Consider the following 15195-nt stretch of genomic DNA (forward strand, 5'->3'; position numbering starts at 1 on the left):
ACTCAAACCTTTACAAAAATGACACACATTCGGTCTCACTGTGTTTGCATGATGCATTCTATAAAACTATATTAATATTTATTTGGAATGGTGAATGCTGTTAAAAAAATTATGAAAAACTATGCCTTAAATGCTGTTTTTCATCATGTCGCCTCACAAAAAATTTCTGATTTTTTTTCCCGCCATGTTGCCTCCCAAACAGTGTAATAAAAAGTGATAAAAAAGTACCAATGAAAACTTCAGCTTGTCATCATACAGCAAAGCTGATGGAAAATTGTAAAGCTTATGGCTCTCAGAGTATCTAGACACAAAAGCAAATTATTTTCTTTAAGTGTTTTTTATTGTACAATAACAATTAAATGTAAATAAAAGTATATCAATTTCAAAATGACAGCTTAATGGTTTCCATAAAAATAAATAAATAAAATTGAAAACCATATACACAATTTGGCAAGTGCAAAATAGATTTAATGTGTTCAGAGTTATTCACACATTTTTACAGACAAATGGAATACAAACATTATAACATTAGCAAACAGTAAAAAGAACAGCATTTTTAGGATTTAAAATATTTCCCATGTGAAATATTGAGCACTTTCTCCATGGGAAAATTGAGGTTGACATTATGATATGATGGGCTGACAAGGTGGATTGAAGGTGTATGTTTGAGGATTACATGTCTGTAAACTGAAATAGCTTTTGTGGAGCATCTGGCCGTTGTGGCTGATATTACCCACATTCATAGACTTCTGGTCAAGGCTTTTGGGGTGGTGTTGATGACTGTAAGCAAGGACTTTAGGTCTGATTAGCATAGCATAGAAATGCGAGAGGCTGCTCCATCTCTTGCTCTTCAATCTTAGATGGAGATTGTTTGGTATTTTCCCAAGTAAGGCTGTGTGCCCACTATGCGTTTCTCAAGCGTTTTTGATGCGGAATTTGCGCAGCAGAAACGCTTTAAAAACGTTTGGTAATCCGTGCCCCATGATCCCCAATGAAAATCTGCATGTTCTGTGCCCATGCTGCAGATTTTTCCTCAGCGGATTTTCCTTACGGAAAAACCCGCAGCATGTCCATTATTTGTGCGTTTCCGCATGCGGATTTGAGGTCCCAATGCATTTGAAAAACGCAAGTCAAATCCGCATGTAAAAACGCTGCAAAAACGCTGCAAAAACGTGTGTAAAATCCGTAAGCGTTTTGGACTGCCAAGACCATGCAGAAATGCTGCAGAAATTTTCTGCTTCATTTCTGCATCGTGGGCACATAGCCTAAAGGGGAGAGGGATTTATAAAACTTATCATCCTCATACCCTAGTTTGATATGTTGGAAATAATTGTGTCCATCTCTTGTGCCACACTGAGGTCCGCCATCCTCCTCTTTCAACTTTGACTTCTGCCATGTCTTGATCTAGATTGCTGCTGGGGAGTGGATGTTTTTGAGGTGCAACAGTTGTCAATCTTCTTCTTGGACATTCACACTCTTAATTGTTACCACCTGTGTCCCAATGATGTTGGCTGAGGATGACCCAACAACTTCTCCCTCAATTTCTAGTTTGTCTTCAAAGTTGTCTCCAGTCCTACAATAATAAATTATGTAAGTAGGAATAGAGATACAAAAGTATCAGCCTTTGGATTTTAAGGTGCGCTCAATTAAAAAGTTATTCAAATGATAAAAATAAGATAAACCACAATGGAGGAGGCAAACCACATAATGTTCACAACTCACAAACAACATATTGTCTGGCAAATAGAGACATATGTTTAAAGGAAACTTGTCAATTGAAGCATGCTCCCACAACCAATGGCAGCATGAATCATAAATTGGCTCATGTTTGAACCTAAAAACTTGCTACATTTCACAGCAAAAAAAGTTTAACTGTTCACAGAAGTACAGTATGTCCTCCCTGACTTATGACTCGCCCTCCCTGAGCGGTAGGGTACTCGGTGCCGGGCCAATGTAGGGCGGTGGTGCGGGGTGTCGTCGTGGCCGTGACCCGGTCCATGCCCAGGGCTGTCACATAAAAATAATGGGCTTTTTTGGATGAGTGGTTGTTCGACTACGCCACCTGTGGTTTCTGGTGAAGGCCACCAGCGCTGCAACAGTCCTCTGAGGCTGGTGTTCTGGCAGCACGGTTGGTACTACTCCCCACAGGCGGAGTAGGCCTCAGGGCAGTGTTAGATGAGCTGAATGGAGAGATGATGGGTGCAGTGCCGCGCAGGAATAAACAAGTGGAGGCGGTGGATGAAGTCATCCGGGTCTTTACTCACTTTAGATGAACTTTCAGCCGCAAAGCTTCTCTCTGCTACACACGGCGTACTGCGGCCACCGGGTAGGAGATTCAGCACTTCCCAGGTAGATCAGGAGCACCTGTCGAGACACCGCTAGTGAGTGTTCCTCTCCTTGGTAAGTTCTCCCACTGAGCCTTCTCCTGACTGTGTGTGGAATGAATGTGGTGTAAGGCTGGATCCCGCTGGGTAAACGCAGTTTAAGAGATACAGGTGGCGACTACGCTCCGTCTGTATCCCCCTGGGATCTACTAAGCCTCCGGGCTTTTCTGACTGAGACGTGAAGTGACAAAACCAGATATTGGGGGTTGGTTACCCCTTTTGCAGCAGGAATCCCTCTGGCTAAGCCAGAGTGAAGGGTACAGGTGGCGACTCCGCTCCATCCGTATCCCCCTGGGATCCTTTTGCCTGTGGAGCCTATCTCCTCTGCTCCCCTCCTTAGCCTTCTTAGAACAGGACCCTGACCGGGTAGAGACAGTGGTTAACTCTGACCCGCTCCTCGTCTCAAGGCCAGAGTACGAGGACCGCGAATCTTCAGCCAGCTACAGACTCTTGCTGGACCCTGACAGAATCAAAGACCTTGAACTTAAGATGGCCGTAGATTATATATGAATTAATAAGTGCTTCCTGTAAGTGTGTCCTCCACCCTCACCCACTACTAGGTTCCCCCTATCTTTGGTTCCCCCCATCTCCTCTATCCCGGGCCGGGGCAGCACCCTGGTGCAATTAGGCCCCCTACAGGACAGGAGTGGTGTAGTGTTGAGTGTCAAGTGGGGTCCTGAGTGATGCTCCATCCTTACCTGGAAGAGGAGATACCACACCTTAATCTGAGGTGCAGTACCCCTGTGGCGACTGAACCCTCAGGGGCGCCACACTTATCGACAGCTGTTCACAATGGCTATCATGTCTCTCTCTATGTGAGTATAGGGAGAGGTCTGTCAGTGTAGGTCAGCGGTTGGGAATAATCCAGCTGGGACAACCTCCATGACTAGTTACCTCATCCCACACCTTAAATACTTTTTACTTTAAGAAGCAGCATCATTTAACAGTGCAACATACAGTACAGACCAAAAGTTTGGACACACCTTCTCATTTAAAGATTTTTCTGTATTTTCTTGACTATGAAAATTGTACATTCACACTGAAGGCATCAAAACTATGAATTAACACGTGGAATTATATACTTAGCAAAAAAGTGTGAAACAACTGAAAATATGTCTTATATTCTAGGTTCTTCAAAGTAGCCACCATTTGCTTTGATGACTGCTTTGCACATTCTTGGCATTTTCTTGATGAGCTTCAAGAGTAGTGTTGAGCCACCCCCGTAGTGTTCGGGTTCGGTTCGGTTCGTCGAACACCGGGATGTTCGAGGAACTGTTCGTCGAACTGTTCGTCGAACACCTTAGAACACCGTCGAACACCGTTAAAACCAATGGCAGGCAAACAAAAACACATAGAAACACATAGAAAACACCTGCAAAGGTGTCCAAAAGCTGACAAACTGCTCAGAAGACACTCTCTTTAAAAAAGCCGGCCGGCAAATTCAACAGCGGCATACACCGGTACCCGACAATTTAGACAAGATGGAATAGAGCATCACACATAGATTAGATAGATAGAAACATGTCAGTCACACATATAAGAAGCACAGTGACAGTGTTGGTTACTGCACTTGTCATTTAGTGTAAAGGATTTATCAAAAAAAATAATAGTGTTTTCATGCACCGTCTCTTTAAAAAAGCCGGCCGGCAATTCAGCATCTGTACCCGACAATTTAGAACAGAAAGAATAGAGCTTCACACATAGATTAGATAGATAGAAACATGTCAGTCACATATATAATAAGTACAGTGATAGTGTTGCTTACTGTACTTGTCATTTAGTGTAAAGGATTTATTTAAAAAAATAATAGTGTTTTCATGCACTGTCTCTTTAAAAAAGCCGGCCGGCAATTCAGCAGCGGTACCCGACAATTTAGAACAGAAAGATAGAGCATCACACATAGATTAGATAGATAGAAACATGTCAGTCACATATATATGAAGTACAGTGATAGTGTTGGTTACTGTACTTGTCATTTAGTATTAAAATAAAGGATTTATTATTAAAAAAATTGGCGTGGGGTTCCCCTTAATTTTAGGCTCTAGCGGAGGTTAAGCAGACGGCTGGGGCAGATGTTTGAAGCCTGGGAAGGGGGTAATACCCACGGAGCTTCCCAGGCTACTAATATCAGCCCCCAGCTGAATACATAGCCTTTACTAGCTATTAAAATGGGGGACCCCCCAAAAAAAATGACGTGGGGTCCCCCCTAATTTAATAGCTAGCAAAGGCTAGGCAGACAGCTGGGGGCTGATATTAATAGCCCAGGAAGGGAGCCATGAATATTGGCCCCCTCCCAGGCTAGAAACACCAGCCGTCAGCCGCCCCAGAAATGGCGCATTCATAGGATGCGCCAATTCTGGCACTTAGCCTCGCTCTTCCACGCTGCCCTGGTGCGGTGGCAGGGGGTAATAGGGTTGGGGTTGATGTCAGCTTATAATGCCAGCTGACATCAAGCCCAGGTTAGTAATGGAGAGGCGTCTATAAGACACCCCCATTACTAACCCCATAGTCAAAGTTAAAAAAAACACAAACACCCAGAATAAAGTCCTTTAATTGAAATAAAGACACAATCCTTTATTGTTCTAAATTAAACCATACTTACCATCACGCCCATTCCAGCTGAAGCCAACGATCTCCTGCAATAAAAGAAAAATAATAAAGCAACCTCATCCTTACCTTTCCATGGTTCCCACGACAGCTTCAGCTCTGCTACATCGAGATGACAGGCTGGACCGCAGCAGAACGCTGCCATCCAGCCTGTCATCCCGCAGACACTGAGAAGCGCAGGCTTGCTTGCGCTGCTCAGCGTCCCTCTGTGACGACATCCAGATGAGCCGAGTTCATGTCCAATGAACTCGGCTCACCTCATGCACGTCACTGACAGCGTGGGAAAATTCTCACGCTGAAGCGCTGATTGCAGGAGAATTTTCCCACGCTGTCAGTGACGTGCAGGAGGTGAGCTGAGTTCATTGGACATGAGCTCACCTCATGCACATCACTGACAGCGTGGGAGAATTCTCCTGCACTCAGCACTTCAGCGTGAGAATTTTCCCACGCTGTCAGTGACGTGCATGAGGTGAGCCGAGTTCATTGGACATGACCTCGGCTCATCTGGATGCCGTCACAGCGAGACAGTGAGGAGCGCAAGCATGCCTGCGCTTCTCAGTGTCTGCGGGATGACAGACTGGATGGCAGCGTTCTGCTGCGGTCCAGCCAGTCATCTCGATGTAGCAGAGCTGAAGCTGTCGTGGGAACCATGGAAAGGTAAGGATGAGGTTGGTTTATTATTTTTCTTTTATTGCAGGAGATCGTTGGCTTCAGCTGGAATGGGTGTGATGGTAAGTATGGTTTAATTTAGAACAATAAAGAATTGTGTCTTTATTTCAATTAAAGGACTTTATTCTGGGTGTTGTGTTTTTTTTAAATACTTTACTAGAAATTCATGGCGGTCATGTCTAATACTGGCGTGACCCCATGAATTTTGGGCTTGGGGCCAGCTGATAATACCAAGCTGGCCCTAACCCCTTTATTACCCAGTGAGCCACCGCACCAGGGCCCTGGATGAGTTGGGTACAGCGCCAGAAGATGGCGCTTCTATGAACGCGCCATTTTCCGGGGTGGCTGCGGACTGCAATTTGTAGCGGGGGGGGGCCCAGAAAGCTTGGGCCTCCCTGCGCTGCAGATTCCAGCCCCCAGCTGCCTAGTTGTACCTGGCTGGACACAAAAATAGGGCGAAGCCCCACGTACTTTTTTTTTAATTATTTCATGAAATTCATGAAATAATTAAGAAAAAAAGGGCTTCCCTATATTGTTGTGTCCGGCCAGGTACAAATAGGCAGCTGGTGGATGGGGGCAGCCCGTTCCTGCCTGCTGTACCTGGCTGGACACAAATATAGTGCGAAGCCCCACTTCAATTTTTTTAAATTATTTCAGGAAATTCATGAAATAATTTTAAAAAAATTGACGTGGGGCTTCGCACTATATTTGTGTCCAGCCAGGTACAGCAGGCAGGAACGGGCTGCCCCCAACAACCAGCTGCCTATTTGTACCTGGCCGGACACAACAATATAGGGAAGCCCTTTTTTTCTTAATTATTTCATGAAATAATTTAAAAAAAATTGACGTGGGGCTTCGCCCTGTTTTTGTGTCCAGCCAGGTACAACTAGGCAGCTGGGGGCTGGAATCCGCAGCGCAGGGAGGCCCAAGCTTTCTGGGCCACCCCCGCTGCAAATTGCAGTCCGCAGCCACCCCGGAAAATGGCGCGTTCATAGAAGCGCCATCTTCCGGCGCTGTACCCAACTCATCCAGGGCCCTGATGCGGTGGCTCACTGGGTAATAAAGGGGTTAGGGCCAGCTTGGCATTATCAGCTGGCCCTAAGCCCGAAATTCATGGGGTCACGCCAATATTAGACATGACCACCATGAATTTCTAGTAAAGTATTTAAAAAAAACACAACACCCAGAAAAAAGTCCTTTAATTGAAATAAACACACAATTCTTTATTGTTCTAAATTAAACCATACTTACCATCACGCCCATTCCAGCTGAAGCCAACGATCTCCTGAAATAAAAGAAAAATAATAAAGCAACATCATCCTTACCTTTCCATGGTTCCCATGACAGCTTCAGCTCTGCTACATCGAGATGACAGGCTGGACCGCAGCAGAACGCTGCCATCCAGCCTGTCATCCCGCAGACACTGAGAAGCGCAGGCTTGCTTGCGCTCCACAGTGTCTCTCTGTGAGGGCATCCAGATGAGCCGAGTTAATGTCCAATGAACTCGGCTCACCTCATGCACGTCACTGACAGCGTGGGAAAATTCTCCTGCACTCAGCGCTTCAGCGGGAGAATTCTCACGCTGAAGCGCTGAGTGCAGGAGAATTCTCCCACGCTGTCAGTGACGTGCAGGAGGTGAGCTGAGTTCATTGGACATGAGCTCACCTTATGCACGTCACTGACAGCGTGGGAGAATTCTCCTGCAATCAGCGCTTCAGCTTGAGAATTTTCCCACGCTGTCAGTGACGTGCATGAGGTGAGCCGAGTTCATTGGACATGAACTCGGCTCATCTGGATGTCGTCACAGAGAGACGCTGAGCAGCGCAAGCAAGCCTGCGCTTCTCAGTGTCTGCGGGATGAGAGGCTGGATGGCAGCGTTCTGCTGCGGTCCAGCCTGTCATCTCGATGTAGCAGAGCTGAAGCTGTCGTGGGAACCATGGAAAGGTAAGGATGAGGTTGCTTTATTATTTTTCTTTTATTGCAGGAGATCGTTGGCTTCAGCTGGAATGGGCGTGACGGTAAGTATGGTTTAATTTAGAACAATAAAGGATTGTGTCTTTATTTCAATTAAAGGACTTTATTCTGGGTGTTTGTGTTCTTTTTAACTTTGACTATGGGGTTAGTAATGGGGGTGTCTTATAGACGCCTCTCCATTACTAACCTGGGCTTGATGTCAGCTGGCATTATAAGCTGACATCAACCCCAACCCTATTACACCCTGCCACCGCACCAGGGCAGCGTGGAAGAGCGAGGCTAAGTGCCAGAATTGGCGCATCCTATGAATGCGCCATTTCTGGGGCGGCTGACGGCTGGTGTTTCTAGCCTGGGAGGGGGCCAATATTCATGGCTCCCTTCCTGGGCTATTAATATCAGCCCCCAGCTGTCTGCCTAGCCTTTGCTAGCTATTAAATTAGGGGGGACCCCACGTCATTTTTTTTGGGGGGTCCCCCATTTTAATAGCTAGTAAAGGCTATGTATTCAGCTGGGGGCTGATATTAGTAGCCTGGGAAGCTCCGTGGGTATTACCCCCTTCCCAGGCTTCAAACATCTGCCCCAGCCGTCTGCTTAACCTCCGCTAGAGCCTAAAATTAAGGGGAACCCCACGCCAATTTTTTTTAATAATAAATCCTTTATTTTAATACTAAATGACAAGTACAGTAACCAACACTATCACTGTACTTCATATATATGTGACTGACATGTTTCTATCTATCTAATCTATGTGTGAAGCTCTATTCTGTCTGTTATAAATTGTCAGGTACCGCTGCTGAATTGCCGGCCGGCTTTTTTAAAGAGACGGTGCATGAAAACACTATTATTTTTTTTGATAAATCCTTTACGCTAAATGACAAGTACAGTAAGCAACACTATCACTGTACTTCATATATATGTGACTGACATGTTTCTATCTATCTAATCTATGTATGATGCTCTATTCTGTCTGTTATAAATTGTCGGGTACCGCTGCTGAATTGCCGGCCGGCTTTTTTAAAGAGACAGTGCATGAAAACACTATTATTTTTTTAAATAAATCCTTTACACTAAATGACAAGTACAGTAATCAACACTGTCACTGCACTTCTTATATATGTGACTGACATGTTTCTATCTATCTAATCTATGTGTGATTCTCTATTCCTTCTATTCTAAATTGTCGGGTACCGCTGCTGAATTGCCGGCCGGCTTTTTTAAAGAGACGGTGCCTGAAAACACTATTATTTTTTTTGATAAATCCTTTACGCTAAATGACAAGTACAGTAAGCAGCACTTTCACTGTACTTCGTATATATGTGGCTGACATGTTTATATCTATCTAATCTATGTGTGATTCTCTATTCTTTCTATTCCAAATTGTCGGGTACCGCTGCTGAATTGCCGGTCGGCTTTTTTAAAGAGACGGTGCATGAAAACACTATTATTTTTTTTGATAAATCCTTTACACTAAATGACAAGTACAGTAAGCAACATTGTCACTGTACTTCATATATATGTGACTGACATGTTTCTATCTATCTAATCTATGTGTGAAGCTCTATTCTTTCGGTTCTAAATTGTCGGGTACCCGTGTATGCCGCTGATGAATTGCCGGCTTTTCATGTTTCACTGTTGGCACTGTTCCCATCGATTTGGGCAATCAGTGTAATGCCACAACCACCATGGCTGTGGCATTACAGTGAGTGGCAGACAATCCCTGCATGATTGGTGCTCTAAATAGCGCCAGACATGCAGGACACGCTTTTGGTGCACGAATAGTTATCGAACATAACCTCGAACAGCCGAATTTTTTGCAAATCGTTCGGGTTCGTCGAACAACTCGAACACCGCCCAAAACAGCTCGAATTTGAGATTGGCGAACAGTTCTAGTCGAACACCGCTCATCTCTATTCAAGAGGTAGTCACCGGAAATGGTTTTCACTTCACAGGTGTGCCCTGTCAGGTTTAATAAGTGGGATTTCTTGCCTTATAAATGGGGTTGGGATCATCAGTTGTGTTGTGCAGAAGTAAGGTGGATACACAGCTGACAGTCCTACTGAATAGACTGTTAGAATTTGTATTATGGCAAGAAAAAAGCAGCTAAGTAAAGAAAAACGAGTGGCCATCATTACTTTAAGAAATGAAGGTCAGTCAGTCCGAAAAATTGGGAAAACTTTGAAAGTGTCCCCAAGTGCAGTTGCAAAAAACATCAAGCGCTACAAAGAAACTGGCTCACATGAGGACCGCCCGAGGAAAGGAAGACCAAAAGTCACCTCTGCTTCTGAGGATAAGTTTATCCGAATCACCAGCCTCAGAAATCGCAGGTTAACAGCAGCTCAGATAAGAGACCAGGTCAATGCCACACAGAGTTCTAGCAGCAGACACTTCTCTTCAACAACTGTTAAGAGGAGACTTTGTGCAGCAGGCCTTCATGGTAAAATAGCTGCTAGGAAACCACTGCTAAGGACAGGCAACAAGCAGAAGAGACTTGTTTGGGCTAAAGAACACAAGGAATGGACATTAGACCAGTGCAAATCTGTGCTTTGGTCTGATGAGCCCAAATTTGAGATCTTTGGTAAGAACCACTGTGTCTTTGTGCGATGCAGAAAAGGTGAACGGATGGACTCTACATGCCTGGTTCCCACCGTGAAGCATGGAGGAGGAGGTGTGATGGTGTGGGGGTGCTTTGCTGGTGACACTGTTGGGGATTTATTCAAAATTGAAGGCACACTGAACCGGCATGGCTACCACAGCATCTTGCAGCGGCATGCTATTCCATCCAGTTTGCGTTTAGTTGGACCATCATTTATTTTTCAACAGGACAATGACCCCAAACACATCTCCAGGCTGTGTAAGGGCTATTTGGCCAAGAAGGAGAGTGATGGGGTGCTACGCCAGATGACCTGGTCTCCACAGTCACCAGACCTGAACGCAATTGAGATGGTTTGGGGTGAGCTGGACCACAGAGTGAATGCAAAAGGGCCAACAAGTGCTTAGCATCTCTGGGAACTCCTTCAAGATTGTTGGAAGACCATTTCCGGTGACTACCTCTTAAAGCTCATCAAGAAAATGCCAAGAGTGTGCAAAGCAGTCATCAAAGCAAAAGGTGGCTACTTTGAAGAACCTAGAATATAAGACATATTTTCAGTTGTTTCACACTTTTTTGTTAAGTATATAATTCCACATGTGTTAATTCATAGTTTTGATGCCATTTGATGTACAATTTTAATAGTCATGAAAATACAGAAAAATCTTTAAATGAGAAGGTGTGTCCAAACTTTTGGTCTGTATTGTATATGTTTGGAATGAGTGATCCACTGTATGATGCTGCCTGTGGTTGGGCCAAGATGTATTATTTCACATTTTCTTTAACCCCTTCACCACAAAGCTTGTTTTCACCTTCCTGACCCGGCCAAGTTTTACAATTTTTGACCAGTGTCACTTTATGTGGTAATAACTCTGGAACACTTCAACATATCCCAGTGATTCTGAGACTGTTTTTTCTAGACACATTGTACTTTGTTAGTGGTAAATTTAGTCATATTTTTTTGCATCATTTGTGAAAATATCGGAATTTTGACAAATTTCGAAAACTTCTTAATTTACTACATTTTTATATGCCTAAAGGAGTTATTCATGCCATACAAAATAATTTCTAAATAACATTTCACATATCTCTACTTTACATCAGCATAATTTTTTAAACATATTTTTTCTAAATTAGGAAGTTATGAGTTAAAAGTTTATCAGCGAGTTCTCATTTTTCTAACAAAATTTAGGAATTTAGAATTTTTTAGGGACCACCTCACTTTTGAAGTGACTTTAGGGGTCTATGTGACAGAAAATACCCAAAGTGACATCATTTTAAAAATTGCACCAATTAAAGTGCTCAAAACCAAATTCAAGAAGTTTATTAACCCTTTAGGTGCTTCACAGGAATTAAAGCAACGTGGAAGGAAAAAAATTACATTTTAATTTTTAAATGTTCATTTAGCCCCAAATTTTGTGTTTTGTTGTGCAATTTTTTCTTGAGAATGCCGATACCACACATGTGGAGGAAACTACTGTTTGGGTACAAGGCAGGGCACAAAAGGGAAGGAGCGCCATTTGGTTCCATTTAACTTTTGGAGCGCAAAATTGGCTGGAATAGATAACAGAAACCATGTCGCATTTGCAGAGACCCTGAGGTGCCTAAACAGTGGCAACCCCTCCAAGTGACCACATTTTGGAAACTATACACGTCAAGGAATTTATCGAGACGTATAGTGAGCACCTTAAACCCATAGGTGTGTCACAGAATTTTATAACTTTGAGCTGTGAAAATGAAAAAATACATTTTTCCCACAAAAATTTTGCTTTAGCCCCAAATTTTTGATTTTCACAAGGGTAACAGGATAAAATGGACTGTTCAATTTGTTGTGCAATTTGTCTTGAGTACACCGATATCTCATGTGTGGTGTAAAACTATTGTTTGGGCACACAGCAGGGTTCAAAAGGGAAAGAGTGTTAATTGAATTCTGGAGCACAATTTTGGCTGGAATAGATTGTGGATGCCATGTTACATTTAAAGAGCCCTTGACATGCCAAAACAGCAGAGACCCCACAATTGACACCATTTTGGAAACTATACCTCTAGAGGAATTCATCTAGGGGTGTAGTGAGCATTTTTAACCCTCAGGAGTTAAACATCACTGTATAAAATTGGGCTGAGTCAATGAAAAAAGACAATTTTTTCCACTAAAATGCTACTTTGGCCCCAAGTTTTCAATTTTCAAAAGGGGCAATAGGAGAAAATGAACTGTACAATTTGTTACTGTTATGTTCTGCTACCAGAGCTAAGGAAAAAGCGCAGATCTGTCCCTACGATAGAACTCAGCTTTATCCCTACGATGTAACAGGGAACCTGATCCTGCGATCAGACCTGCTAAAGTCCTAAGCTAGTCTGTACGGAGACCTATAGATGTGGGGAAGGAATCCCTACAAGTACTAAGGACTGGGAGGAAAATGGGACACCTCCTAACAGAAATAGTAGCAGACAGACAAACAAACAAAATAAATAGAACAAAGAGGTCCGTAGACCAAGCAAACTAACAGAGTTAGATACAGAGCACAGGCTAGCTAGAAAGTAGTTATACAATGAAGTCCAGCAAAGCCAGAAGGGCGGAGCAGGATTAAATAGGCCAACAAGGTCATGTGACCAGCAAAGGAAAAAACCTAAGAGCAAGGTTCTAACAGTACCCCCCCTTCTAAGAGGATCCTCCGGATCCCCTAGGACCAGGCTTATCAGGAAATCTCCTGTGAAACGCTCTGATAAGTCTGGACGCGGAAACATCATCTGACCTCACCCAAGAGTTATCCTCGGGTCCGAAACCTTTCCAGGCCACAAGATACTGAAAACTACCTCTATACCGTCTAGAGTTAAGGATGCGAGAAATTTCATATTCCCCGTCCTCCACCACCGGAGGAACAGAGGCAGAGGCGTCACCATCCGACACAACAGCTTTTTTTAACAGAGAGACATGAAATACCGGATTAATTCTCCAGGAGGTAGGAACCTCCAACCTAACAGCAGATTGGTTGACAACCTGAGGCACCTTAAAGGGCCCTACAAACTTGGGACCCAATTTCTTAGAAGGAATCCTCAACCGCAGATTCCTAGAGGACAACCAAACCATGTCACCAACAGCGAACAAAACCTCCTGTCGTTTCCTATCAAAGTAGTCTTTAGATTTTCTGTTGGCCTCCTGAAGATTACCACGCACATCCGTCCAAACTCTCTCCAAATCACCGGAAAAATTCTCCTCCTCAGGCACGGCAGATCCCAACTTGGAGAACGACCCAAACGACGGATGTCTCCCAGAACAACAAAAAAAAGGCGAACAACCAGCAGAAGAAGATGTATGATTGTTCAGAGCAAATTCAGCAAGTGGCAGAAACTCAGACCACCCCTCTTGATTGTCTGCCACAAAACAACGCAAGAACTGCTCAACATCCTGGTTTTTCCTTTCTGTCTGGCCATTAGATTCAGGATGATATCCGGACGAGAACGACAAATGAACTCCCAACCTGTCACAAAAGGCACGCCAAAAACGAGCCACGAACTGAGGACCCCTATCAGAAACAATGTCAGTAGGAACGCCATGAAGTCTGACAATTTCCTTGACAAAGGCCTTAGCGAGAGTTTTAGCGCAGGGCAGTTTGACGAAGGGAACCAAGTGACACATCTTGCTAAAACGGTCCACGACCACCCAGATGACAGTAAAACCCTCAGAGGGGGGAAGGTCAGTTATAAAGTCCATAGCCAAATGTGTCCAAGGAGCACTGGGAACCTCCAAAGGACAAAGCAACCCCGCAGCAGGAGTATGTGAGGACTTAGATCTAGCACATATAGTACATTGACGCACCCACTTAATGACTTCCTTCTGCCATCCAGGCCACCAAAAACTGCGACCCACCAGTCTTTTGGTCTCAGAGATTCCGGGATGACCTGCCAACCGAGATTCGTGACACTCAACAAACAAATCTCTCCTAAAGGTCCCAGGCACAAACAACCTCCCATGAGGAGTGTTAGATGGGGCATTCTCCTGTGCTTTAAGAATCTCATCTTCCAAAACGGAGTCCAAAGCAGCTATCACAACACCTTCTTGTAAAATGTTCTCCTCTTTCTCAGCACCGACTATGGGAGAAAAACTGCGAGACAAGGCATCCGCCTTAACATTCTTAGTACCAGGGATGTAAGTAACAGAGAAATTAAACCGCGAGAAAAACAGTGCCCACCAAGCCTGACGGGCATTCAGGCGCTTGGCAGCATCAAGATATATCAGATTTTTATGAACCGTAAGAACCTGAACGGGAAATTCCGCACCTTCCAAGAAGTGGCGCCAGTGTTCAAATGCGAGTTTAATAGCCAATAATTCCTGATTACCAATATCGTAATTCAGTTCAGTCTCCGAAAATTTTTTTGAAAAAAAGGCACAGGGATGTAATCCATCCCCGTTATCCTGAGACAATACTGCGCCAACCCCCACAGAGGAAGCATCAACCTCAACCAAAAACGGCTTAGTCACATCAGGCTGCTTAAGGATGGGAGCAGAGATGAACCTCTCCTTGAGATACACAAAAGCTTCAATAGCCTCAGAAGACCACTGAACCGCATCAGCACCTTTCCTGGTAAGATCGGTCAGAGGTTTGACAATACTAGAAAAATTTTTTATGAATTTTCTGTAATAATTGGCGAAACCTAAAAACCTCTGTATCGATTTCAAACCAATAGGCCTAGGCCATTCCTGTACAGCTTGAACTTTAACCGGGTCCATCTCAAAGCCTTCGCTGGAGATAATGTAGCCCAAAAAACTAATTCTCTGTACAGCGAACTCACATTTCTCCAGCTTAGCAAAAAGCGAATTGTCCATTAACAACTGTAATACCTCACGTATGCTCCGCCAATGAGACTCCAGATCCGGCGAATAAATCAAAATGTCATCCAAATACACAACCACATTTTTGCCGATCAAAGGTCTAAGGATGTCATTAATAAGATTCTGAAAAAATGCAGGAGCAT

The 15195-nt window shown here is 44.0% G+C and overlaps 1 long non-coding RNA gene across 2 annotated transcripts in view; it reads right to left on the reverse strand.

The window, feature by feature from the left end:
• Positions 1–455: 455 nt before the first annotated feature.
• The window catches only part of LOC141165808 (uncharacterized), a 110433-nt gene continuing 95693 nt past the window's right edge, over positions 456–15195 (reverse strand). The window contains exons 2-3 of one of the 2 annotated variants that reach the window (XR_012251207.1): positions 2265–2364; positions 456–1573 (exon numbers count right to left, since the gene is read on the reverse strand). This is a non-coding gene — a long non-coding RNA (uncharacterized lncRNA). The remainder of the gene's footprint in view (positions 1574–2264; positions 2365–15195) is intronic. The other variant, XR_012251208.1, reaches the window with a different exon arrangement.

The sequence above is a fragment of the Phyllobates terribilis genome, unplaced genomic scaffold (assembly GCF_046119375.1).
Source record: "Phyllobates terribilis strain yellow unplaced genomic scaffold, ASM4611937v1 Scaffold_1__5_contigs__length_1240528914, whole genome shotgun sequence".
In the NCBI taxonomy this organism is placed as follows: Eukaryota; Metazoa; Chordata; class Amphibia; order Anura; family Dendrobatidae; genus Phyllobates; species Phyllobates terribilis.